Source organism: Rhincodon typus, chromosome 11 (assembly GCF_021869965.1).
Source record: "Rhincodon typus isolate 14 chromosome 11, sRhiTyp1.1, whole genome shotgun sequence".
NCBI lineage: Eukaryota > Metazoa > Chordata > Chondrichthyes > Orectolobiformes > Rhincodontidae > Rhincodon > Rhincodon typus.
Window position 1 is genome coordinate 66,073,076 of NC_063342.1, and position 27,443 is coordinate 66,100,518.

Below are 27,443 nucleotides of genomic sequence, written 5' to 3' on the forward strand. Positions count from 1 at the left end.
AATTTGTTCAAGAAACTCAGCAGGCCTGGCAGCATCTGTGCGAAGAAAGCAAAACATTAACTCGGCTTTCTCTCTCCACAGATGCTGCCGGACCTACTGAGTTTCTCCAGCAATTTCTGCTTTTGTTGCAGCTGGAAGTAAACCTCGTTCAAGGTTTTTGAGAAGATTTGTAGCTCAGGTTGTTGATGCAGTTGTTGACTTACCCGCTGTGTTGGTAGGTTTGTTCGCAGGCGTTGCATCACCCTGCTAGGTAACACCATCAGCGCATCTCCGGTGAAACGTCGATGTTCTGTCCCACTTGCTATTTGTGTGTCTCCGTTTGCTGGGGTGGGTGGCATCACTTCAGGATTTGTTTCTTAGTGGTTGGTATATGGGGTTCAGCTCTACATGTTTGTTAATGTAGTTCTGGTTTGAGTGCCAAGCCTCCAGGAATTCTCTTGCGTGTCTTTGCTTGGCTTGTCTTAGGATGGCTACGTTGTCCCAGTCAAATTTGTGTCCCTATTTGTGCATGTGTATTGAAATGAGTGATAGTTGGTCATGTCCCTTGGTAGCTCTTTGGTGTTTGTGAATTCTGATGGCTAGTTTCCTTCCAGTTTGTCCTAAGTAATGTTTTTGGCAGCCTTTGCATGGGATCTTGTAAATAATGTTGGTTCTGTTAGTTGTGGTTGTCGGATCCTTTATTCTCGTCAGTGGATTCCAACAACCACAACTAACAGTACCAATGCTATTTACAAGATCCCATGCAAAGGCTGCCAAAAACATTATATAGGACAAACCAGAAGGGAACGAGCCATCAAGATTCACAAACACCAACGAGCTACCAAGGGACATGACCAACAATCACTCATTTCAATACACATGGACAAAGAGGAACACCAATTTGACTGGGACAATGTAGCCATCCTAGGAAAAGCCAAGCAAAGACACACACAAGAATTCCTGGAGGCCTGGCACTCAAACCAGAACTTCATTAACAAACATGTAGAGCTGGACCCCAGAAACCAGCCACTAAGAAACAAATCCTGAAGTGATGCCACCCACCCCAGCAAACTGAGACCCAGAAATAGCAAGTAGGACTTCACCAGAGGCACACAGATGGTGTTACCTAGAATGGTGACGCAACATCTGAGAACAAACCTACCAACTCAGCGAAGAAGTCAACAATCTTGTCCTCTCAAGGACTGCTAATCAAGTTGTTGTAGAACTGAGACAACAAGTTTTGAGAAGACCTTCGCTCCTCCCAGCTTTTAATTCATTTTGAAGAAGAGTCCTGTATTTGATACCCATTAAATAAGTCTGTTACTATTCTTGGTGCACACTAGAGACACCCAGAATACAGGAAGGATGAATCCTGCGAGAGGCACCACCGACTGCAAGCATTGCCCTGCACCCAGGAAGTGAAATTTGTTGAACCTATTTTATACTTCAGAATACAACAGATCCCAAAGTTTCCCTTATGACTTTAAGAGATCGGTTCCTAACAAGAGTCAATCTCCCTGGCCTTCAATGCCCATTGGCAGTGCCACCTATGGTTTAGTTTCTACCCTCTCGCCTCTGGGTTCACAACCTCACGCCAAACAATAAAGTGCATGACTCTTGTTGATATTTCAATGCGACACTACACGATCAATGCTACACTATCGGAGTTCTGTCTTGGGTAAGACATTTAACAGGGAGGTGGCACTATTTGAAGAAGAACAGTGGTGTTCTCCACTGTGTCCTGGACAATATTTGTTCCTCAGCAAACATCACGAAAACCAATTATCTTGTCAGTATCTAATTTCTGCTTGTGGGAGATTGCTGTTTGGAAATTGCCATGTCTCCCACATTGCAATTGGAATTGCTAATTTAGAAAGGCACCTCATTGAATCCTTACAGTATGAAAGCAAGCCACGTGGTCCATCAACTCAACACTGACCCTCCAAAGAGCATTCCACACCCCCTACCTGATCCCCGTAACCCTGCATTTCCCATGGCCAATCCACCTAACCTGCACATCTTTGTAACGTGGGAAAAAAGCAGAGCACCCAGAGGAAACCCACACACACATGGGGACAGTGTACAAATCCATACAGACAGTCACTTGAGGGTGGAATTGAATCTGGGTGCCCAGCATGGTAAGGCTGCAGTGCTAACCACTGAGCCGCTATGCTACCCCAAACCAGAAGTGTTTCAGGACAAAGCTCAGTTCACCCTTGATGGGACTTGAACCTACAATCCCTGCCTTAGGAAGCCTCATCCATTGTACATTTCAGGGATTTAATACATTTCAGGGATATCCCTGAAGTTGTGAAAGGTGCTATACAAATCCAAGATTGGTAGTTTGCATTTAAAGTGGGTGAAGCACTAGGTGCTGTTCTTTTGAGCAGAAATTCACAATGTGCAAAAGATCTGTGTGAAACTGAGTAACTTTGATGGGAAAACAAGAAGGTGGAACTCCGAATGAACTTCCTTCCTTTCATCAACCTTGTCTCGCTTTTCAGTGTGTTTTCCCGTTCCCTCTGCTCCCAGGTATTCATTTAGTTTCCTTTTGAAAACACCTCCTCAACCACATCCTATAATTGTATGCTCCACAATCCAAAGCGCTTCCTGAGAAAAGACATTTCTCTCTATGTCTCCCTTATTAATTGATGCTGCCACCTCAGGGACAACTAGGGATGGATAAGTGATGGCTTTTCCCACAATTTGAGAATGAATATTTCAAGAAAACTCATTAGGCAGCTACACTGGGCCAGAACAAACCTGAACTGTACATTTCCTATGAGGGGTGATGTTTGGCCGTTACAAATATTCAGCTCTCTACAAACATGAGGAGGAGTTGTTGAGATCTTTGAATCTTTCACATTGCTCAGAATTAAGCCTGAGCATGCAGTCTAAATGATGTCACAAGATGTATCACATCTTGATCTTTAAAACAAACAACTGGTGTAGTCTAGACAATAATATTGGTATTATAAATTTTAAAAAGACATAAACTTGGGATTAGCACTAGGAGGATGAAAGGTAATTTATTTTTATTCCACAGGTGATATTGAATCATGCACTGTAATGCCAACATCGTTTAAAAGGAATGGATAAATCACTGATAAAGAACTAAATAGGAAGAAGTGGAAGGAAATAGGATTAAAGGGAGGTAATGAGCTTTAATAGATTCCTTCAATGGCGTATTTTTGCAGTTTCTCCCTATTGCTATTCCTGCTTGCTCAGTTTGTCTACAACAGTTCTCTCAGACTCATCCCCACTCACCTCCTCCACCCTAGACCTTCTCTGCTGCCCACCTGCCTGTTTTTAATGTTTCCTTTTCCTCAGATTTTAGCCTTTCTCCCTTCAAAATTGGCATCAGCAAACCCTCTCTGAATAAAACCCCCAATCAGATATATCTATTGCCCCAACAGCTGCAGTTATCAGACACTTGACTGGACCTCTTTAATGTTAATGTTAGTGTCTCTCTCTCTGCAGCTTCTCGGCAGCTGTATCATTGTATCCTGCACTCTGCTGTCTTACCCCGATGCACTTGTACAGTACAATCTGCCTGTAAAACATGTAAGACAACACTTCTCACTGTACCTCGGTACATGTGACTGTAATAAATCAAATCAATCAAACCAATGTTCCTCTCCTCTTTTAGTTCCACATATGTTGCTCTATTGCAATCTCTCACAAGACTCTCAAGTTGAATTTCTCCAGTTCGGTTTCTGCTCTTATTTCAAATGTCCCTCACAGAAGTACGAACGATAGCCTGCACAATTGTGTTTGTGGAACCAGAGCCTGCTTCCTTGCAGAAACCTGCCAAGTGTCATTTCTGACGAGTTTCACAGAGATTTCTCTCTGCGCGTCCCGGCAGGTTTTCCCACCCTGGCTTCCAAAATTCACCTCATTACCTCTGCGGGATCTCCCTGGGGCACCTCATTCATCATGTTCTCCCACTCATCACAGGTGGGCCATGTTGGCTGTTGCTAAAATCGCCATGATTCCTGGCACCGCTTGCCATCTTTGAAGTCCAGCCACGCACGCGGTTGGGCACCGTCAGCCCGTACCTGCCCCGCGCTGTTTGTTGATATGTCCCAGGCATGTTGGACAGAAGGTTTGCTTTGCCAACTGGGAGCTAGCGGCCCTGCTGGATGGAGGGGAGGTGGGCGGGTGCATGCAGTTTCTTCCTATAAAGGGTGCCCTGAGATGTTGGTGAGTGATGGAGGTCTAGAGGAGTTTGTGGTAAGCAGGAGTCACTGGATAACTGCTCTGACTTGCGTCAGAAATTGTCATGACCCAGTTGCTATCCAAGCAGACGGGAGAATGGGAAACGGCATATTAAAGAGCTGAGATTAGGCAATATGAGTGTATCCAAATAAGTCCCTCACCACTCCCTTGCGAGAATCTCATCTCTTGTTGGAAACTGGGGCTTTTTACTCTCCAGTGCACCTCACTGGCCATCTCACATTTTATTCCTAACATTCTTACCGATGCCCAGCTCATTCAAGGCCTGGGAAGATTCTGTCTATCATCCTTACTCACCATCCTCAAATGGTTTGTAATCTTTGATACAGTTGACTACACAAACCTCTGAGATTGTTTGCCTTCTGCTGAACTTTCCTTGAACTCCAGAGAATCATAGAATCCCAACAGTGTGGAAGCAGAACATTCAGCCCATAGAGTCCACACTGACCTTCCAAAGAGCATCCCACCCAAACCCAACCCCTTACCCTACCCTATCCCTGTAACCCTGCATTTCCCATGGCTAACCCCCACCTAGCCTGCACATCTATGGACACGACGGGCAATTTAGCATCGCCACTCCACCTAGTCTGCACATCTTTGGACTGTGGGAGGAAACCAGAGCACTCAGAGGAAACCCACGCAGACACGGGGAGAATGTGCAAACTCCACACAGTCAGTTGCCCAAGGAATCGAACCCGGGTCCCTGGTGCTGTGAAGCAGCAGTGCTAACCACTGAGCCACCGGTCCACTCCAAAGTGGGCTCAGGAATTTAATCCCGTGAGGAAATTTCAGATCTGTTCCTTCTTGGTTTTTTTTTACACCCCCCCCCCCTCTCCAAAACACCCCCCCCCCCCAACCCCAATTGCAGTTCTCTCCAGAAACATGCTGTCCACAAGTTAGCTATTTATAATGATTATCCTTTCTTCTCAGTGTGATACTGTGCTCATGCCCACCTAGGTATCTACCAGTCTATGTATCTTTCGACTTGTACCCCATCATTGTGGCATTAGCCATCCTGTTCTGTGGAATTCCATTCCTAACTATCTCCACTGGGTTCATCCATCCCTTCACCTTTGAAACACATGTCTTGTCTCAACATTTCAATCAAAGTTGTCATCCAGCAGCCCCCAGTACACTAGCCCCTAATGAGTCTCTTTCTCCTGGCATTGTGCCCATTTCTTTAAGCCAATTTGCAGACATTGCTTCATGTCGAAATGCTGTATGAATGCTTAACCATTCCTTCTGAAGTTTCCAGCATTTTATGTTGGACAAACCCAATGCTCATTGTAAAATAACAATGGATACCAAATAAATCATTCTTGCCATGACCATTATAATTCCTCTGTGATTCCAAAACTAATCTACAAAGTCATTTATCTTGCTTGAAGCTGTGGTCCCTGAGACGTTCACTTAACACAAGCTTCTATTTTATCTTAATTAGAAAATTATGATGCCTAATTCTGCTGATGTTACTCAGAGGAAGCAAGTCCATATGGGCTGTATTACTATGCTATGTTATCTCTGAATTTTAGCAATGTGCATATACTGTACAGTCCAGCAGAATGGAATGAGCAAGCATTCAACTTTACCTAAGATATCTTGTTTTGCTTCTGAAATAGTCACATTGTCATGACAACCAAAGTATGCAGTTTTATAGGACATTGGTGAGGCCTCTTCTGGAATACTGTGTCCAGTTCTGGTCTCTCTTTAATAGCAAGAATATTATTAAGCTAGAGAGGGTCCAGAAGAGATTTGCCAGGATGTTACCAGGTATGGAAGGTTTGAGTTATACAGAAAGGCTGGATAGGCTGGGACTTTTTTCACTGGAGCGTAGGAGGATGAGAGGTGACCGTTATGCAGGTTTGTAAAATCATAAGGGGTATAGATTAGGGGAAGGCAATGGCCTAGTGGTATTATCGCTGGACTGTTAATCCAGAGACTCAGATAACATTCTGGGGACCCTGGTTCGAATCCCACCATGGCAGATGGTGTTATTTGAATTCAATAAATATCTGGAACTAAAGATTCTAATGATGACCATGAATCCATTGTTGATTGTCAGGAAAAACCCATCTGGTTCACTAATGTCCTTTAGGGAAGGAAACTGCCATCCTTACCTGGTCTGGCCTACATGTGACTCCAGACCCACAGCAATGTGGTTGATACATAACTGATCTCTGGGCAATTAGGGATGGGCAATAAATGCTGCCCAGCCAGCAATGCCCTCATCCTGTAAATGAATACAAAAAAAGATTGGGTCTAGGCCCGAAACATCAGCCTTCCTGCTCCTCTGATGCTGCTTGGCCTGCTGTGTTCATCCAGCTCTACACCTTGTTATCTAGGGTTAATGGGAGGTGTCTTTTCCCTAGGTAGGGGGATTTCAAGACTAGGGAGCATATTTTTAAGGTGAGGAGAAAGACATTTAAAAAATACATGGGCAATTTTTTTACACAGAAGGTGGTTCGTATGTGGAATGGACTTCCTGAGGAAGTGGTGGATGTGGAAACAAGTACAGTGTTTAAAAGTCACTTAGATAAGTCCGTGAATAGGAAAGGTTTGGACGGATAAGGGCCAAGCACGCACAGATGGGACTAGTTTAGTGTCCTCAGACACTACCATGAGGAACACCTGAGACAATGTCAGTTTCAACATATTCCACATGGAAGATCAGTGAAAAAACCAAAGCAAAAACAGAGATGAAGCTGAGTTTTTGAGAGCACCTTACACGACATATGGAAGTCCATTCCATGCCGGAAACATGAGTGCTGACATCTTACTGCAAACAACTTCATTCAGAATTTCAATCAACTATCCTTCTGCTGACTTCCAATATTACAAATTTCCAAGGCTCCTGTAGATGGCAGGAATACTGTGTGAATGTAGTGGTTATGCAAAACATGGGGGAAACACAAAATAATGACATGCCTCCAATGCATTTTTGATTGATTAGTTGATTTTTTTGTCACATGTACCAAAATACAGTGAAAAACTTTGTTTATGAGCAGTATAGGCAGATCACAGCAAGCAAAGGATGTACAGATTGAAAAGACTTAGAGGTATACAGGTTACATTGCAGGTTACATTTTTTGAGGCTAGAGTCCATTCAACAGCCTGATAGTGGCTGGAAAGAAGCTGTTCCTGAACCTGCTTGTGTATGTGTTCAGGCTTCTGTACCTTCTGCCCGATGGAAGAGGTTGTAGGAGATCATTACCAGGGTAGGACGGGTCTTTGACGATGTTGGCCACCTTACCGCGGCAGCGAGCTGTGTAAATAGAGTCCATGGATGGAAGGTTGGTTTCCGTGATGATCTGGGCTGTACACACCACCTTCTGTAGTTTCTTACGGTCCTGGGCAGAGCAGTTGCCGAACCAGGCTGTTATGCACCTGGACAGTATGCTTTCAGTGGTGCGTCTGTAGAAGTTGGTGAGGGACCTGCCAAATTTCCTGAGCTGCCTGAGGAAGAAGAGGTGTTGTTGTGCGTTCTTGACTGTCGCATTTACATGGGAAAGTCCAGGACAGGTCGTTGGTTATTGTCACTCTGAGGAACTTGATGCTCTCCGCCCTGTCGACCTCAGTTCCGTTGATGTAGATGGGGGTGTGTTCTCCTCCTTTCTTCCTGAAGTCGATGATCAGTTTTGCCGAAATTACAGACAGAATGTTTTCATTGCACCACGTCACCAAGCCCTTTATCTCCCTTCTGTATTTTGACTCCTCATTGTTAGAAATCCATCCCACTACGGTGGTGTTGTCAGCGAACTTGTCGATGGCATCCATTCGGAATTTGGCAACACAGGTGTACAGGGAGTACAGTAGGGGGCTGAGGACACATCCTTGATGGGTGGTAGCACCAGTGTTGAGTATTACTGTGGAGGAGGTGCAGTTAACTATCCTCACTAATTGCGGCTGAGGATCCAGTTGCAGAGGGCAGAGCCGAGACCAAGGTCATGCGGTTTTGAGATCATTTCTGTCAATGAACAGTCAACCCAAAGCAAACGTAACTTCCAGGATTGTTTCTGCTGTAATCGTATGAATATTCACCAACCTAATCATTCTTAATGACCACCAAAAAGTTAATGTCTACAACAATGCTTTATCAGCCTGAAGCTGGTAACTTGGAATTCTGGAGCCTGACGCTTGTTTCTCAGAAATTTCACGCGACGCACCCATTTTAAGGCAGTGTCTCAGCCCCACCATCTTTTCAAAAAAGAAGGACAGAAGCTAATTACAATAATGTGCACACTGGGGCCTGAAACAGCAAATGCTTTGTGGATCCCTCGAAATAATTAATTCCTCCACATAAATCTAAACCCGTTTCCATGGAGGCAGCAGTAGCTCAGATTACATGTGGAGATGTTAGTGCTATTAATGAGCCAGCTGGAACTGATTTTTTTTTAAATTCAGATACGATCAGCACCAAGTGATGTTTTATTTTGAAATAAGTCAATATCCTCCAGAGTTGCCATAGCAATGATATAATTGCAGGCGGATCAATTAGATACTGATTAGCACCCCGCGGCCTTGAGCGTTGAGGTCATATAAAATGATTGAAAAGTGCAATTAGCATTCCCAGTCTCATCAGTCACACTGTTAGTATTGTAGTGTCAGTAACTTTCTTCACAACCCAAATAACATAACCATGGAACCGAAGGGCACAAAATGGGACATTCATCTCATCACGCCTTTACTAGCAAGTAGGTACAATGCCATGGACAGAATGGACTGCTGGCAGCAGATCCAACAAGTTCAGAGGGCATTGGATATCCATTTGAAAAGGAGACACTGATGGATCGACAAGAAAAGATCTGGGCAGTGTGACTGCTATAATTTATGGCACTCTATCCATTTCATTGTCCTACAAAATCATTGGCCACTTCTGCTACAATGTCATGTTTTCTTTCGTTAGGACAAAATTCTAGTCCCGTGCCTTGCCAAATCTTTTAACTTCTCAAGGGACAGAACTTTTAAAACCTCCAAGAGTAACTCCCCCTAACTCTGCTCAGAACATGTTGGCATTGAACACAAACGCCTCTAAACTGCAGCGTTGCCAACTCAAATAAAGCCCCTTGCAGTTTTCCTTTTACAATTGGTTTTAAAGTGACAATTTACTCAGCCTAATACCCTAATTTGTCATGGCAAGACTCTGCGGGAGATTTACCAAGTTATTCCAGTTCCAAAGTCAGAAGTCACACAACGCCAAGTTATAGTCCAATGGGTTTATTTAAAATCACAAGCTTTTAAAATGTTGCTCCTTCATCACCTGAGGGTGACGCATGTGACTTCTAACTTTATCCACCCCAGTGCAACACCGGCATCTCCACCTCATTCCAGTTGCAGACAGACTATGCACAAATTGTTCAATCTATGGTGAGGAGAGATGAACAGATTCCCCCTCCTTATTCATCCGCTCTCAAGTTTGGTCACAACAAGGTTAATTTAGAAAGGATCCTCTCCCTTGTGGATAATTTTCTCCCAGCCCAAATACATTTATATTTTAAAAGGAACCAGTTTAACCAGGTCTCCTGAGTTTAAAAAAAAATAATTTATTAATTACTAAATTCAAAAAGAAATATTCATGCAAGACACATACACAAGAATAGGAATAAGAAGTGAGTCCTAAGCAAAAGATCAACATTAAAAGATACATAGGTCAGTCTCAGAGGTATGCTTATGAAGAATAGATAGTGAATTGTTGACAGAGTCGACTTTGGGATTCTTGGCCTGTTAGTTGAAATTCTTTTGCCATGGTTCCTTTGACAGTGATTGGTTAGCAGCACTCATATTGAGAGAGTCCTTCCTGTCTTGGTTCCTTTCAACTGGCGTGCTGGCTAGTTGGCTTCTAACACTCAGTGAGTAGTGTCCTGTACCTGCAATGTAGGGGTGACTAGTGTGTGGTTCTGTCATTATGGTCCTCAAAGCACATTATTGATCAAAACCAAGGCAGTTCGCACAAATTTCTCAGTCCAGTAGCACTTGTCCCAAATACACCTCCTGCCATGAACACCCAAAGACCAGGACTGAATTGTCTTTTAACACGCGCTCTTGAAATGAGAAGACACGATACATGTCTCTTCTGCCTTTTCTCCCACTATGTTCACTGTTTGAGATAGTTCCCCATGAGATTACAATTCAGTTTGTGGTACAGTTTCTCCCTTTTAAGTCCATCTTTTTGAAGCTTCCTTGGCATCTCATCAGGTGTAACATTCAGGGTGTCTTTCTCTCTGACTCTAGACAACCATTGAATTTACAACCGCATCATCTTTTGGTTGTTTGTCCTCTTTTTAAAAAATACCCTCATGAAAAGTTCGAAATCTCTGTAAGTGCTTGGAGATAGTGATCTGTCATTATGACCAAGGATGAGGTCCCATCAATGCTTACAGCTTGAAATCTCCATTTCCATAGACTGTAATAAGAGTGTTCCAGAGAATAGGGGAGACGATGGCCTAGAGGTATTATCACTACACTATTAATCCAGAGACCCAAGTAATGTTCTGAGGACCCAAGTTCAAATCCCATTGTGGCAGATGGTGGAATTTGAATTCAATAAAAATCTGAAATTAAGAGTCTAATGATGACCATGAATCCATTGTCAATTGTTGGAATAAACCCATTTGATTCACTAATGTCCTTAGGGAAGGAAATATGCCATCCTTAGTTGGTTTGGTGTACATGTGATTCCAGGCCCACAGCAATGTCTTAGACACTTAACTGCCCTCTGGGCAATTAGGGATGGGCAATAAATGCTGGCTGAGCCAGAGATGCCCACATCCCATGAGTGAATAAAAAGAAACAACTGGCAACGTAGGTGCTGCTGGCACAATTCAGAGACTGTCCACCTCATGGGGAGGAAGGTGACAGATTTCAGATTAGCTGGATTACTGAGGGTTTTATTTCTGAAATCGGTAGCCCAAGCATTTCAACCATCAAGTATTTCCTGCTGCGCTGCTGGTCTTTTACTGCTGTCACAGTAAAGCACAGACCCCAGATTTTTGAAGGTGCATTGCCAGCAATTGCCTTTTACAACTGAAACTTGCCACACCATCTTTCAGAAACAACCTGACATGTGATCCGTGAGCAACTATTCACACTGTAGCAGCGCCGGAATTGTCACAGCATCTCTAACATTTGCAGATTAATTTGCCAGGATACTGAGAGATGTGTTATGTCACCTACTGCTGTTTGGGAATAGAAGAGGAACTGTCAAATGTACGAAACACTGCATTTGAAGACATTCACTAATTAATGATGGTAATATCAGAGATGTGACTGAAGGTTTTACTTGCTTGGTCAGTGAACAGTCTATTCATTTCCCACCTGGTTTGGGATGGAAGTATTTCGCATGGAAGACTGTTGAGTGCGAGAGTGGGGGCCAGCAGGATGTACTGCGATAAAATCTCCAGCACCAAGTCCAGGAAGAGTTGGCAACCCTGTCACACTATGGCGAGCTGCAATACTGGTGCTAATATCATCTGTACCTGCTCCTGAAACCTGCAGCATCTCTGCACTGCTTTTCTGTGGATGAAATAAATTGGCACACAACAGGATGTGCAGCCAAACTGAAAGGGGGCATGAAATACCAAACAGTTTCCTTGACTGATGCTGAAAAGGCCAGCTTAGTCCTGACTGCCAGGAGAGGAAAGCAGGACTTGGAGGAATGTCAAAGCATAACCATAACAGAATAAAACCAGCGCAGGTGATAAATTGCCAGGAATCTCATGGACCCAGCATTATAACATCGGCGTCTTCAGGGGTTTTGTTAATGCTTGAAACATTCAAAAAAGTTTGGGCTTTGGTATCCTGATAACCATACCCAGATCTAAACAATTCCTTAATTCCCTGCTTTAATTTCTCACTAAATATTCATCTGAGGCTTAACCAGGGAGCATCGACCTAGAGGTGAATAATGCCAAACTCTGCTTCCAGATTGTGTTCTGTTTAACCCAGTCTAGATCTAAATGAATTACATTTGCTAGTATCTGATGTGCCACTGTGAATAATCAAAATGAATACATTGGCTCCCATAAGCACAGATATGGGTAACACGGTACTAAAAGAATCAACAGCTCCTGATATGTACATATATTATAGTCACAGGCACATCCGTGTCTGGGCTACTGTTAAGCTATTCATTGCAAACAGTAGCACACATCCATCAGCATGGCATGCTTCAAGTGGCTCTAGTTAAGATTGAGACTGGTGTGGACTTGTTGGGCCGAAGGGCCTCTTTCCACACCATAGGGATTCTATGATTCTATGATTCTATGACTGAGGTATAGTGCTAATATCACAAATATGTATCTTAAAGGTATACAGTTCAAGATCAAAATTTCACAACCTCACTATGCCCTGAATTACTTCCCACCAATCAATCAGCTTTGAAGTTTAGTCATTGCTGTAATGTAGGAAACAAGGCAGCTGATAATTGCACAGCAAGATCCCACAAACACCTATGAGATAAATAGCGAGTCAATCTGTATGAGTGATTGTAGCTGAGGGATGGATGTTAACAGCCACCACACTTCAAGAAATAATTGGTTGGATACAAAATAGACTTGGATACAAAATAATTGCACATTTATCATTTCATTTATTTATTATTTATTTTATTATTGAAGAAAAGCTATTTTTTGCACTTGACTTTTACCATTGTCTTTGAAAGGTCCTGATTCAATGCCATTATCTACACCAATCACTGTAACTAGCAGCTTCAACTCCTCTGATGCTGCTTGGCCTGCTGTGTTCATCCAGCTCTACACCTTGTTATCTCAGATTCTCCAGCATCTGCAGTTCCTGCTATCTCAGCTACAGTAGATGTGCAGGCTAGGTGGATTGGCCATGCTAAATTGCCCGTAGTGTTCAGGGATGTGTAGATTAGGTGGGTTACAGGGGGATGGGTCTGGGTGGGATGCTCCAAGGGTCGGTGTGGACTTGTTGGGCCGAAGGGCCTGTTTCCACACCCTAGGGATTCTATGATACAATTCTGGTGGAGGTAAAAGTCTCATCCTCATATTGAAAAAAAAATTTAAGAAAACTTGGAAATAGAAGACTGGCAGTACTAAAATCTGTCATAAAAACCCATCTGGTTTAATGATGTTCTTACCCACCTGGCAGCTTAGGCCCAAACTAACTTTTAGCAGTCGGCTGAAGTCAGTAAAAAGCTTTCTGAGTTGCCTCAAAAAGCCCCACAAACAGGAACAAATTGAGAATAAAGCCCATTCCCTCTTTCTTGGGTTAACGAGGAATGAACAATAAATAGCAGCCTTGACAGCACTGGTCACCTCTCAGGAACAAATAGGAAGTAGTTTCGCCGTTTGAAGTAGTCTTTTGTCTTCAAAACATTATATTTCACATTTCCTACTTTAAAGCAGTGACTACCCTTCAAATGTTTCTTACTGGTTATAGAGAGTTTTAGAATCCCTGAGGCTTTAAAAGGTGTGAAAAATGGATTGTAAAATCTCAATGCAAGCTCTTTCCTTTCTAAACAGCAGCTTCATTGCACCACTGTATTCAAACAAAAGCTCTTTTTGTCTTAGGGACGGAGTGTTAAACCTGCGCTAAAAGTTAAACACATCTTTACTCTAAATGAGCCAAGGCTGAATGCTTACAATTTGTATTCCCTGCATCCATGGGAAAAAAAAATAATTACAATTGCTCAAGTGCGTGGGTCTGCAGCTGGAACCTGGTTAAAAAACACTGCTCCTGGACACCACCCCAAGGCCTCCTACCTTCCCTCAACCTCTCTGCAGTTCCTACTATCTCTAGAAAACACTGCATTCTTTGATGTGCAGTGCCTGTGGTCTGGGAAGTTGAGAGGCAGCTTGACTGATTTACAGGCAAGTTTTCTTTTTGAAGTGTGCCTGTGTGATTCATTAGCTGGGGGCTGCAACTGGGAAAGACTGTTTGTGAAGTGACTTGAAATAGAGGGCATGAAGAAGCCTGTTGGTCAACGGTGCAATGTTTGTACAGAATGATCCATGGAACATCCTTTCGCAGGGTGATAGCCCTCCCACTTTAGCTTGGAGACAATCTCCTGGTCGAAACATAAAACGACATTTTAAGCAAGTAAACTAATATGCTCAATTGTTTGTACATAGAAGCTCATCACTCATTGTAAACGGGTGATTTGATAGCATAGCTAACAGCGAGATTATGTAAACCATAAACTGGCATCAACGCGGTTATTCTGCACTCATTTTTTTATTGTTTCTACACTCGAGAGACATGGGCATCACTATCCGGCTGGTATTTATTGCCCGTCCCCAGTTACCCTTGAGAAGGCAATGGTCAGCTGTCTTCCTAAACCGCTGCAGTCCATGTGCTATAGATTGGCCCACCATTCCCTTAGAGAGGGAGCTCCAGGATTTTGACCCAGCACCAGTGAAGGAACGCTGGTATATTTCTATGTCAGGATGGTGAGTGGCTTGGAGGAGAACTTGCAGGTGGTGGTGTTCCCATTCTGATGCCTTTATCAAAGATGTGTAGGTTAAGTGGATTGGCAGTGCTAAATTATCCTAGGCTGTGCAGGCTAGGTGGATTAACCATGGGAAATGCAGGGTTACAGGGATAGGGTTGGGGGGTGTGGTTGAGGGGCAGTGTGGGCTGCTCCTTGGAGGGCCAGTGCACACTGGATTTGCATTTATCTGCATTGTAGGGATTTCCTAATTCTATGACTATCCTTGTCGATGGAAGTGGCCATGGGAAGTGGAAGTTAGAAGGTGCTGTCCAAGGATCTCTGCAGTGCATCTTGTATATAGTACACACTGCTGCTACTGAGTGTCAGTGGTACAGGGAGTGGATGCTTGTGGATGTAGTGCCAATCCAGCGGGCTGCTTTGTCCTGGATGGTGTCAAGCTTCTAGAGTGTTGTTGGGGGCTGCACCCATCCAGGCAAGTGGGAGGTATTTCATCACACTCCTGACTTGTGCCTTGTAGATGGTGAACAGGCTTTGGGGAGTCAGGAGGTGGATCCATCACTGCTGGAGCGACTGGAGAGAGGAATTGAAGGAAGGGAGGACTGGGTGTAATGGTGCTGACAAGGTTAATACTGGAGATTGCATTCACCTAATCTGATGGATGTTTTTGGACCTCAAAGGCAACAGACCCATCATGCCAGACTTCCCAATAGTCTCAGTCAATTTTGCAGATGTAACTTGCATCTGATTGCAGACCACATCTTGTTTAAGACATGCCCCTCCGCTTGTTCAACAATTCAACCATTTTAGACCAAGTCACCCCTTTAGATTAGATTAGATTTTATTGTCATGTGCACCACTGAGGACAGTAGTACAGTGAAAATCTGTGCAGAGTAGCCACTCTGTGGTGCCATCTTAGAATACAATAGTTAGAATTAAAAGTAAGAGCAAAAATTAAAGAAACAGAAACAAAAAGAAAAGGTCCATTTAGATCCAATTTCAAAAGGGGACGGTGTCAGTAATCTACCCATCGCATGTTGACAGTGGTTGGCATCACATACCACTAGAAAGTTCCTCCCACACACTGAGGTTCGAAGTAAATGAGAGCTGGTTTTAATCCAATAAAACTATTGTGCAAGTGAATGAGAATTTATACAGGAGGTTTTAACCGGTATGGAGTGGTTTGAGAAGCCTCAGCTTGCTTTCTTATCTCACACTCCCTTGGGACCCACTTACGCCATACCACCAGCTTCCTACAGGGATCACTTCCACCAACATCTCTTGGAATGTGCCTGTGCAGAATTGACAACCCTATCCATTCAGTCGGCACCCAGCATATTGAGCATCTCGCTAATGCTATCAATTCACCAAATCATGTCAAAAAATCAACAAACTGCTCCTTTAAAATAAAATGTAACATAATTGAACATAATAACTGGCAAGAATAGACCAATGGCTCTGTTAGGCCTGGTGCACACTCAGAGTGATTGCAGCATCATGGCTAGACACTTACATTTCAGTCACAGACACATCATTTTCTGGAGAATTTCAATGAGGCACAAATTCAATATGCTTGTTGCTGCATGCTCTGATGATTAGTATATAAATTACCATTACCCAATTTGCGTGACTTCTCAGCCTATTGCTATAAATTACATTATATTGTTCTGCTCATGTAAGGAGGCGTGATTGTGCCCCCCTCCACCTTTTAACTTCCCTTTGGTCGGTAGCAACATTTTGTTTTCTTTTTGACACACAGCTATCACTCTTCAATTAAAATGAATTAACTAGATAAAAATGGAGGACATTTACAAATTACAAAGATTTACAGAGGAAAATTACAGGGTTTTCTTAAGTGTAAGGAGGAGGAATTTTATTATCCACCACGTTGAAAAATTTATAAAACCACAACATTAAGCACACACATACACATTGAGTCATAGTCATAGGGTCATACAGCACGGAAACAGACCTTTCGATCCAACCAGTCCATGCCAAACATAATCCCAAACTAAACTAGTCCCACCTGCCTGCTCCTGGCCCATATCCCCCTAAACCTTTCCTATTCATTTATCCATCCAAATGTCTTTTAAATGGTGTAATTTTACCCACATCCATCACTTCCTCTGGACATTCATTCCACACCTCTCATGTCTTTTCAAATTCTCTCTCCTCACACTTAAATATGTGCCCTCAGGTCTTGAACTTCCCCAACTTAGGGAAAAGACAACACAGGCACACAAACACAGGTAATAAGAACGCAAGGAAGTCAGGGGAGAGGGGAAAGTTGATTGGTAAAGAGAGATCGAGAAAGACAAGTTTAAAGTCAAGGTTTGTAGATTGCTCACCGAGCCGGTGGGTTTGGTTCCAGACATTTTGTCACCTTGCTAGGTAATATCATCTGTTTGTCTCCGGTGAAGCATTGGCGTTCTGTCCCGCTTGTTATTTATATGCCTCGGTTTGCTGGGGTGGTTGGTATTATCTCCAGTTTTGTTCTCAGTGGTTTGTACAAAGGGTCTAATTCAATGGGTTCTGGTTGGAATACCGGGCCTTGGTCACCAATTCTCACTTGTCTCACTACACACGGACAAAGAGGGACACGAATTCGACTGGGACAACACATCTATCAAAGCACAAGCCAAACAGAGACGCGCCAGGGAATTCCTGGAGGCCTGGTATACAGTTACTTTGTGGATTCTGGTGTCTGACATCATCTTTTTTTTCCCTAAGCTGGAGGATCTGCAAGTGACGTTCATCTCAATGTGTAAAGTCCAGGAAGGTGTGAACCAACCTGGGGATACTGATGTGAGTTTCAGTGCCTTTTTTAACAATGGCAATTTTAGTTCCAACCTATCCTTGTTTACTGCTGGGTCCTTGAGCTTGGTTCAACCTGGACAGGTGAATCACAGAAGTCATTTTCAGTCAGTATTTGGCCTCATTTTCTAAAAAAAAGCCATCTGTAAAGGGCCCAGGCATTAAGATCAGAAAATGCGTGTTCAATATGGATAATCCATCTTTACTACGATCATAATAACATTACTATGTAGACAATGCTAGGGTTTCCCAAAGTAGGCCTCAGGACCTCAAGTGGGGGTCACAAGCTGAAACAATGCAGTTGTGCGCTATGAGGTAGCAATGAGCTCCACCCACTTCCCCTCAACTCTCACAGGTCGTCTCTCCTACACTGCCACTTCTCAGTTTTCACTGAGGGGTTGTGACAATTTCCAAGATGAGGTCACACTGGCAAAATTTACGCTGAGCTGCGTAAATTGGTGTTTCCTTCTTTTTCGCACTTCAGTCCGAACTGAGTACCAGATGGAAAGATTTTACTCTATTTTTACTTTTTTAGCAAGCAATCGCTATTGTGTGGTTAACACAGCCAGGATACATTAGAGAGAGTCTAAATGTGCAAGTTCCTTCAGGAGTTGAGCTTGTATCTTGCCCCATTGTCAGTTTTATCTCCACCCTGAAGAGTTCTTTTCACCCTGAGAAGCTGCTTGCAAGTTCTGATTTGTGAATCCATTCCAGACTTTTGACTGCTGGCTGGAAAATCCCATCAGAAGTCTGTGAGTAGGATCTTACACTGGCAGCCTACATGGGGCATGTTATGTTCTGAGATTCCTTTGACCAGTAGCTGCCTGTCTCTTCAGGTTGAGCACCTTGTCTATCCAGGAAGGTTCAACCTGCATCTACGGCAGAGGATCAGACACGCTCTGAGCCGAAGCTCGGAATCTCCACAGTGCAATCCCATTTATAGCATTGGCCACGGATCATACCAGGATTTACTATGTGATGTCAGTCTGTCTGCAAAAGAAAAGTAACTTTTCAGACTTGTGCTGATGTTTACAGCATCATAATGGGCAGAATTTTCACGCTCCCCAGGGAGTAGGCTGGGAAGGGGGAGTGGGGTTGGGGGCACAGGGAGGTTATTCAAGAGGCAGAAGGTTTGGAGTGGAGAGGCAGGCATCTGTTGACCCCACCCCTGCCCACTGCCACCTCCCTCCCTCCCCCTTCCCCCGCCCCCATCACTCCCACCTGGGAAACAAGAATCAAGGGCAGACTCCCCAGGCAGAAGCTAATGGAACCGTTTAAGAGCGAGCTAAATGTCTCATCCCAATGCCACTGCAATACTACCAGCAGTAGGCAATGCCTCAGTATGTGGGGAAATGGGTTGTACAAACAGTGACTACAGGCTCAAATGTTCAGACATCTTGTACCCAAACCCTTCTTCACAGGAGGACTCCAAATTCCTCCCCTCCACCCCACGCTCCTCACCTGAACCTGCCTGACTAGTCCCCTCCACATCTACCTGGGCTCCAGAGCTCTCCTTCAACCTGGGGACTACTGCAGGTACCAGCAGTGGTTACTGCCTCGGGGTGACGTTAATGCTGAAACGTTACCTACCCTGTGACTGACCAGCAGCTGCCTGAGGATGGCATCTATCGGATTGGTCCTAGGAACTCAGGCATCAAGCAGGAACGCACTAGATTGGCCCTTGATCAAGTTGGAGCTCCCGAGAATGGCTGTAGCAGCATCTTGCACCAGATCTTCAGTTGATGGATGGATGCACTGTTGTGGTTATTTAATCCTGATCATTAGATCCCTACAGCACAGTTGGAGGCCATTCAGCCCATCAAGCCTATGCTAGAGATAACAAGGTGCAGAGCTGGATGAACACAGCAGGCCAAGCAGCATCAGAGGAGCAGGAAGGCTGACGTTTCGGGCCTAGACCCTTCTTCAGAAAAAATGGCCTATGTTAAAAAAAGCCTATGCTAGCTCTTTGAAGGGCTAATTCATTATATTCTCCACAGGGCTGCAAATGTTTCCTTTTTTACTTAAGCATCCGATTCCATTTTGAAAGAGGGACTTGCATTTATATAGCTCCTTTCAGCAGCACGAATGTCTTAAACTCTTTGCAGCCTATGAAGTATGAAATATAATCATTGTTCTAATGAAGGGAACACAGTATGCACAGCAAGCTCCCACAAAGTGTGACGCAATAATCTGTTTTTTGTGATGATGGTTGAGAGACAAATATTGATGGAGGGGGGAGGTGCGTGGAAATACTGGGAATAACTCTCACTGCTATTCTTCAAAATAGTGCCCTGAGATCTTTTACATCCACCTGAGAAAGGCAGTCAGGGTTACAGTTTAATATCTCGTCGGAGATTTGGCACCACGAACTGTACTGCTCTGGTGTGCCAGCTCTATTCCTGTGCTCAAGTGGGGATTGAACTTTGTGACTCAGAGGCAAGACAGCAGACAACTGAGACATTTCTTTGAGCGTTAATATTGAATCTGTTTCCTCCATCCTTTCAAGCAGCATCTTCCAGATTACAGCTTGAATAAATTCTTCTTATCTCCCCTCTATTGCTTGTGCCAATTTTCTTAAATTTCTATCCGCCCTTCCTGCCAGTTTCTCATTCCTTCTAGCAAAACCCCTGTTGTTAATTGGATTTCTTTTTAACCTGCCCTTGGAGTGTTCTCAGGTTGACTCACAAACTCATGGGTCAAAATGTGCACAGTCTTTCTGTAGCTTTGTACCACTGGATAGGATGGTTGGTGCTATGCAGTATCAGGGCATTTACTGCAGAGGCTGTGGAGTGGCGACATGAGGCGAGGTGAGGAGGGATGAGTGTCAACCCATACCCCCTGAGTTCAAATATCCTTCTGGAAGTGAAGACAAATTCTGAGCCAGTTCCCCGGTCTCCAGTCACTGGCTGTTTGGAGTGGAATTCAAACCCAAGATCTTCTGACTCAGAAATGGCAATGAAACTGAATCTAAGGCTTGCTCACAAATTGAAGTAAATAACCGAATCAAAGCTCTTTTGTTTTTGCTTCCCTAGCTGTTTCTCGTGGTCTCGAGTTCCTCTTCACATCGGGCACCCATGAGTTCAAATAAACCTGAGCTGTTCTATAAAATGAGTCATAGTTAAAAGGAATAATGCTGATGACTATTATTGGAGAGTGTGACACCAAACTCCTTTCACCAAGCAAGTGTCAAATTCCTTTTGATCTCACACACCTTGGTCACAGATAATGTTGCAGATGTACTTTTGTTCCTTCATTAATAAGCCTATCAAACAGTCAGAGGAAAGCTGAATGGGGAATTTGGTGAGAATGACAGTGGTTTACAGTCTGTTGTGGGATTAAAAAGGCGCTCTCTCATCTAGCTCAACACTCTCTGCGAACCTTTGATCATTGTTTAACTCTAAACAAACTGATTTTTGTCAAAACCAACATCTGTCTCTCTTTTTCCCTCACTGCTGATTTGTTACTGCAACATTAGCATTGTGACCTGTGCTCGCACCAACTGTAAACCAGGCAGAATATTTAGGTCTGCGATAACACAGTGTGGAGCTGGAGGAACACAGCAGGCCAGGCAGCATCAAAGGAGCTGGAAAGCTGACGTTTCAGGTCGGGACCCTGTTTTTGACCGGCAGAGACTCACAGAGTCATAGAGTCAAGAGATGTACAGCATGGAAACAGACCCTTCGGTCCAACTTGCTCATGTTGGCCAGATATCCTAAATTAATCTAGTCCCAATTTGCCAGCATTTGGCCCATATCCCTCTAAACCCTTCCTATTCGTATACCCATCCAGATGCCTTTTAAATGTTGTAATTGTAGCAGCCCCCACCGCATCCTCTGGCAGCTCATTCCATATGCTCACCACCCTCTGGGTGAAAAAGTTGCCCCTCAGGTCCCTTTTAAATCTTTCCCCTCTCAACTTAAACCTATGCCCTGTAGTTTTGGACTCCCCTACTCTGGGGAAAAGACCTTGGCTATTCAACCTATTCATGCCCCTCATGATTTTATAAACTTCTATAAGGTCACCCCTCACCCTCCGATGCTCCAGAGAAAATAGCCCCAGCCTAATCAGCCTCTCCCTACAGCTCAAACTTTCCAAACCCGGCAACATCCTTGTAAATCTTTTCTGAACCTTTTCAAATGTAACAACATCTTTCCTATAGTTAGGTGCCTTGTTTTTGATCAGCAGAGACTCAATGGGCCAAAGGGTCTTTTTTGGATGTTGTAGGCCTCTAGGACTTCTCCAAGTTTGCACTCGCAACCCTTCACAACCATTTGGACAAAAGAGGAATTGAACAGGGTCCTGCAGGATCTGAAACTAGAACAGAAAATGCTGGGGAAACATGCCGCCCATCACCTGTGAGAAGGCTTTTGACCAGTCATCAGGACTGAACATCGACCCTAAGCATTGACGCGACAGATGCTCTGAGTGCTTTGCAGGATTTCCTGTTTCTAGGCTTCTACTTTCCAGAATCTGCCTTTGTTCCCTATCAAATTACAACAGTCCAATCCAAGCCAAGAACAGACGGGGATGCACTGCCATCATCCAAGAGCTTGTTATTTTTCCATGTGTTTTCCTGTCCATTGATTGAAACATTCGAATGTCAGCAGCAAGAAAAAGAGACCTTCTTTCATCAGATAACACAGTGTGAGCTGGATGAACACAGCAGGCCAGGCAGCATTAGAAGAGCAGGAAAGTTTCTTTCATCAAACAGGTTTGTACCAGTGAAAGTGAATGACATGTTCATTTCCCCTGATCCCAGCTTGTGGCTGATGTCTACCAGCTGAGCTTGTTCACAACTGGCAGTAACCCCACCTGTTGGCTAGGAAGCACTTCAGGACATCTTGGGGCAATGCACAGCCTCTTGTAAACCCACCCTTTTCCTTAGGTGGCTGTTTGCTTCGCCCTGGCTCAATGACAAGGCACTGGTCTGTCCCTAGTCCATCTGGAGAATAAGGAGCTTCAGAACTAATCCTTTGCACTGCACACTTGTTAATGGATGCTCAATCCAGGGGTGAAATCTTCCAGATCTAGGCGGGAGTGGAGGTAGGGAACTTCATCAAACCAGAGACAAAAACGTGGCTTCCTTATGGATTAAAGATTCAGTATTAAGTTCCCAAAATCTTTCAGGTCAACTTTCCCATCTTCATAGTCAGGAAATTCTTTTGTAATCATTAGCACAGCCTGCTGGAATTCCATTCATGGGTGCAATCTTGTTTGGCACAAACAGGAAAAACGTGTGTTAACAAACCCCGTTTTATATATGAGGCATGTACCCGGCAGGCTACTGCTCTCTACTCCAATCACCAGGGAGTACAAACTTCTTCAGTAAAAAAAATACCTTGGCCCCTTCATAACCAGCATGTTACTTAGTCCTAAAGCGCACAGTGTAAGGGAGAGGCAATGGCCTAGTGGTATTATCATCATGCTATTAACTGAGCAACCTACTTGGGGACCTGGGTTCCCATCATAGTAGAATTGAAATCCAATTATTACAAATCTGGAATTAAGAGTGTGATGATGACAACAGTGGCTCAGTCGTTAGCATCGCTATCTCACAGACTCAGGTTCAATTCCAACCTTTGGTGACTCTCTGTGTGCAATCTGCACCTTCTCCCTATGTCTGCGTGGCTTTCCTCCCACAAAGCTGGGCACGTTAGGTGGATTGGCCATGCCAAATTTCCCTGTAGTGTCCAGGCATGTGCCCGCCAGTTGTGTTTGTCATAGGAAAATCTGGTTACGAGGATAGGGAGTTGGTTCTGGGTGGGATGCTCTTTGGAGGGTCAGTGTAGTCTCAATGGGCCGAATGGCCTGCTTCTGCACTGTCAATAATGGTGAAAAGCCCATTTGGTTCACCATTGCCCTTTAAGGAAGAAAACTGCCATCCTTACCCGGTCTGGTCTACCCTGTGACTGCCCCCCCAGGGCAATCAGGGATGGGCAATAAACACAATGGCACTCACGTCCCATGAACGAATCTGAGGAAAAAAGGTAAAGCCGGACTGGGTCAACAAGGGGAGGCAATGGCCTAGTGGTGTTATCGCTGGACTATTAATCCAGAGACTCAGTTAATGGCTGGTAACCCAGGTCCAAATCCTGCCAAGGCAGATGGTGGAATTTGAATTCAATAAAGAGTTTAGAATTAAGGATCTAATGAGGACTGCGAAGCCATTGTCGGTTGCTGGGAAAACCCATCTAGTTCACTAACGGTCTTCAGGGAAGGAAATCTGTCATCCTTACCTGGTCTGGCCTACGTGTGACTCCAGACTCACAGCAACGTGGTTGACTCTGAACTGCCCTCTGGGCAATTAGGGATGGGCAATAAATGCTGCCTAGACAGAGACGCTCATGGGTGATTAAAAAAGCCTGCCCAAACAAGGCAACCACACTGATTGATGCCAACTCACCTTCCTGGGGCAGGCAGGTGGAGCTTAACTTAAGACATTCTGAAAACGGACCATTTGGTAGAAGGGAATGGATCTGAAATGTCATGGTGCTGGAGGCAGTTGAAGGATACAGGGGAACAGAGAGAGGAAACTGATGCAGAGGAGAGTGAAATGGAGAGAGGTAAGGGAGACATTGAAGAGTAGGAGCTGTAGTTTTAGAGAGGGGAACACAATGGAGTAATTATGGAGGAATGGAGAGTTGAATAAGGGACACTAAGTCTCGAGTCATCAGGATCTGAATAAGAGCGGGATCAGGGCGAAGCGCAGGAATATCATGGGAGATAGCGAAAGGGCTACGACAGGGTGAGATTGAAGGCGTGATTGTATATCAGAGGAAAGGAGAAGGCCAAGTAGAGTGATGAGGTGTGAAGTACAGTTTACAGGAGGCTGGTAGATCATTATCAAATCAAGTCAAACACTTACAACCATCACCTTTCTCCTGAATTAGCTCAGAAAAGAAGGCCCTGTGGAGAATCCACAGTACAAATGGGAGGATCCCAAGATTTGTCCACACATGTTCCTGCACAACGAGAAAAGACCCAATTAGGGAATCAACTCAGAAACTGAACAGTACTGTTACATAAGCACACAGTTAATGGCTTAGCACTGTAGGAAGGCATTTACTCCAGAACAAAAGCCAATAAACATTGTGAACCCTGAATACCAACATCCCGTCTATGTCCCATAATTCAGTTCACTCTGAGAAGAAGGTTGTTTGAGACTAACAGCAGACATGATAGTTGTAATGATGGGGAGCGAGGCTGTTCTTCCATGCATATCCATTCAGGAGCATTCCCAGGCCCAGGTAACTGAAAGTTAAGGATGTGGCGATGAAACCATTATGTAGGCTGCAGATTCCAAGGTTGTAGGGGTCCATTGCAGGGGATAATGAAGACCTACCAGAAGTCAGATTGGGCTCATCACCACCGTTGCTGGAAAATAATGTGTAGGTCAAGGCTACAAGGATGTTGTACATGGCAGAATGAGAAAGAGGAAATCCAGTCATGAACCTCACTGTGCAGAACAGCCTGAGACAGGCCTAAAGGGGATTAGGGCTACGTCAAGATCCCTAATCGAAAGCAAACATCTCATTCCTGATATTTTGTCACAGATCAGGACTCCCATCCCAGCTGTTTGATCAACATAGCCCAGCAGCTGGACTGGCATTGCTGAGGTTAGGGAACAGGAGAAACAGGAGACGGGGTGCCCAGTGCCAACTCAACCATAGACACGAAGCTCAAGGAACAGACAGTGCCTGGAGAAGGGAGACAGGGTCTTCAGTGAGCAGCTACCAGTAGATTTACAGAAGGGAATACTGGAGACATCTCCATATGACAGGGGCACTGTCACCTCATCCCAACAAGGCCTTGCAGCAGGGGAGGCAATGGCCTAGGGTATTATCACTGGACTGTTAATCCAGAGACCTGGATAACAATATGGGGACCCAGGTTCAAATTCCACCATGGCAGATGGTGGGATTTGAATTCAATAAAAATATCTGGAATTAAGAATCTAATGATGACCATGAATCCACTGTTGATTGTTGGAAAAACCCATCTGGTTCACTAATGTCCTTTAGTGAAGGAAACTGCCATCCTTACCTGGTCTGGTGGCCAACATGTGACTCCAGACCCACAGCAATGTGGTTGACTCTTAACTGCCCTCTGGGGCAATTAGGGATGGGCAATAAATGCTGGCCTAACCAGCGACGCCCTCATCCCCTGAATGAACAAAGGAAAAAAAAATCTACCACTGTGTGGCTGGGGAAGCGGTGTTGTGCCTGTGGCACTGACAATCCCAGTTGCACTGAACCTCCTCGCCACTGGCTCCTTTCGAACCTCAGCTCGGGACATATCTTGGCATCTCGCAGTCTGCAGCCCACATGTACCTTCATGAGATCGCTGATGCCCTTTACAGGAAAACAACACAATTTGCCCAGTTCACCATGGACCCGGGCAACCAAAGTGCCCAAGTTGTGGGACCTGCAACAATCACTGTGTTCCCTCATATCCAAGGCACTGGGCACACGTGGCACTCAGAGCTCCCTGGCATCACCCAGCCCCATTCCTGAACGCGAAAGGATTTCACTCCCTCGATGCCCAGTTGAGTTGTGACCAGGGGCAACAGTACCTGCTCAGTATCAGGTTTAAAGGGGTTGAGCTCACAATCCTGGCTCAATCTGTGTCTGTTTGAAAAAATAAACTACGTGAGATGATCCTCCACAATACTCATAATGATCTGCTAACAGCAACAGAATGTGAATCCAGTCAATCACTTGCCCCATTTTATCTCCTGTGGTCGGCATTGACTGTTTCAATTGGGCATAGAGTTCAGAGCCAATCTGTCACATACAATCTGTCACAGAAAAGCCAAAAAACAGGAAAGCAAAGATGAGGGGATTCTTTAATGAAAGGTGAGCAAGCCTTATAAACTACAGCAACTGTTCTTGTTAATAAGGTACTTTTGTTAAACCTGTTATAGTTTATGGTAGTGTGGGCTAATCACAATAACACCAACCACACCCTGCTATAAGCAGCAGGGACTGGGATAACGTTTGGCAGAAAGTTAGGTCCCACAAGATAACTCTCACCATGCGGGAAGTTTCTATTCAGTTAACCTGTTAGGATTACACATTCAGTGTTCATTTAATCTCAAGCATGGTGGCTGAAGATCTCAGTAAAAACTGAAGAAAACTGCAGGTGCTGCAAATCAGCAGAAATTGATGGAAAAGACCAGCAGATCTAGAAGCGTCTGTGGAGAGAAATCAGAGTTAACGTTTCAGGTCGAATGACCCTTTGTCAGTTCTGAGGATATTGAGTACAAGAGTTGGCAGGTCATGTTGCAGTTGTATAGGACTTTGGTTCGACCACATTTGGAATACTGCGTACAGTTCTGGTCGCCGCATTACCAAAAGGACGTGGATGCTTTGGAGAGGGTGCAGAGGAGGTTCACCAGGATGTTGTCTGGTATGGAGGGCGCTAGCTATGAAGAGAGGTTGAGTAGATTAGGATTATTTACATTAAAAAGACGGAGGTTGAGGGGGGACCTGATTGAGGTCTACAAAATCATGAGAGGTATAGACAGGGTGGATAGCAAGAAGCTTTTTCCCAGAGTGGGGGACTCAATTACTAGGGGTCACAATTTCAAGGTGAGAGGGGAAAAGTTTAAGGGAGATATGCGTGGAAAGTTCTTTATGCAGAGGGTGGTGGGTGCCTGGAACACGTTCCCAGCGGAAGTGGTAGAAGTGGGCACGATAGCGTCATTTAAGATATATCTAGACAGATACATGAATGGGCAGGGAGCAGAGGGATACAGATCCTTAGAAAATAGGCGACAGGTTTAGATAGAGGATCTGGATTGGCGCAGGCTTGGAGGGCCGAAGGGCCTGTTCCTGTGCTGTAATTTTCTTTGTTCTTTGTTCTTTGATCTGAAAGGTTAACTCTGATTTCTCTCGGCTGACGTTTTCAGACAGGAGTACCATTCTAAAACAGAGGGCAATGTTCTGGAATGCATTTTCAGTGTCTGAGCAAGTCTGGTACACAGACAGCTTCCTGAAGTGGAATA